Genomic DNA, 1,755 nt, shown 5'->3' with positions numbered 1-1,755 from the left:
TAAGGTGACTAGGGGGGCAGATCAGACCCAGAGCCAGGATAAGATGACTAGGGGAGCAGATCAGACCCAGAGCCAGGATAAGGTGACTAGGGGGCAGATCACACCCAGAGCCAGGATAAGATGACTAGGGGGGCAGATCAGACCCAGAGCCAGGATAAGGTGACTAGGGGGGCAGATCACACCCAGAGCCAGGATAAGGTGACTAGGGGGGCATTTGAAATCGGTGAGGGGGCACAATTTTGTTGGGTTATTGCATTGGAATTATATTGAATTCTGCTTATATCACAATAAACAAAGTTCAAATGCCGAAACTCCGAGACCCTTGATTGAGTGCTTTTGAAGTGACAGGTTGGCACAAAATTTGTATCTCCGCTTCCCTGTATCAGTACAATGGACAGCTCCGTTTTGGTAATGAATATAGGCTACAAGATAGATAGGGTAACTCACCTATTACACACTATGTGAATGCAGCCGTACACACAGCTGTCTTACCAAAATAATGCAAACTAAATGCTGAAAGGAGTAACCTAGTTTTTCATGCATGCAAAACAAAAATACTGAAAAGCAGTTTAGCTTAGAGTATGGACACAACTGCAAATGAGAACGAATGAATGTGAACAGAACAGAACAGCGATAACAAGTAGTAGGCCTAGTCAACAAAATATCAGATGGATAAAAGCATGACACAATCTATATTTAGGCTAGTTACATTTGGACTTTTTTACCTTTATTTTTTACCTTTATTTAACCAGGAAGGGCTCATTGAGATTTGAAATATTTTTTTCAAGAGCGTGCTGGCCCTGATAGGCAGCACCGAGTCATTACACAATTACAGACAGACAACCTGAACACTACAAGTCATCTAATTAAACCATAGAAGTCACAGGAGTATAACGAAATCATAAAACAGCAAATTAAAAACATTGACAGGTCAAGGAATCAGCTCAAAATCCTTCATCAATGATTTAAAAACATCAATCGGGACAAGTTCTTCCAGTTGAAAACTATTTTGTAAGGCGTTCCAAACGGATGGCGCAAAGTACATAAAAGCCCTTTTACCAAATTCAGTTCGGACATTTGGAACAGTTTAGCAGGATAAAGTCTTGTGAACGAAGAGAGTACTCACCACATTTCTGAGGAATAAAAATGGCTTTGTAAATAAAAGTATACAAGCCTACGAGTGACTAGAGAAGGCCAGCCAACCCTGGTATATAAAGTGCAGTGGTGCGTAAGGGTTTTGTAGTTTTAAATAAATCTTAACGCTCCATGGTAAAGGGTGTCAATTGATCTCAAACACTGAGCGGAAGCATTCCTATATAAAATATATGTAAACAAACAGTAAACATTAACAGTAAACAAGCACAGTGAAGGCAAATGGAGATCCAAATAACCAAAACGCAGCCTCCTACAGTGAGATGCAGCCATGCACAGCACAGGTGTCTCACCAAATAAATGAACCAATAGGCCCACTTCAAACATGGAAAATCATGGCGCTCATGAGTTCAGAAACACGTTGTGATATGGCACAATACACTTCTGTGGATCAAATTCCACCCACGTAAGCAATGCCAGCCTACCATAAACATGTTTCCAATACAGTACAGTTCCTTTTACAACCACAAAAACCAATAGGCTACCAAGAAAACCAATAGGCTACCAAGAAAACCAATAGGCTACCATGAAAACCAATAGGCTACCATGAAAACCAATAGGCTACCATGAAAACCAATAGGCTACCATGAAAACCAATAGGCT

The 1,755-nt window shown here is 40.7% G+C and overlaps 1 protein-coding gene across 1 annotated transcript in view; it reads left to right on the top strand.

Annotated features, from left to right (window-relative positions):
* The window catches only part of LOC111953853 (myb-related protein A), a 20,698-nt gene that overhangs the window by 13,442 nt on the left and 5,501 nt on the right, over window positions 1-1,755 (top strand).

The sequence above is a fragment of the Salvelinus sp. IW2-2015 genome, linkage group LG27 (genome assembly GCF_002910315.2).
Source record: "Salvelinus sp. IW2-2015 linkage group LG27, ASM291031v2, whole genome shotgun sequence".
Lineage (NCBI taxonomy): Eukaryota > Metazoa > Chordata > Actinopteri > Salmoniformes > Salmonidae > Salvelinus > Salvelinus sp. IW2-2015.
The sequence above is the reverse complement of the archived record's forward strand: the minus strand, read 5'-3'. Positions and strand labels throughout refer to the sequence as shown.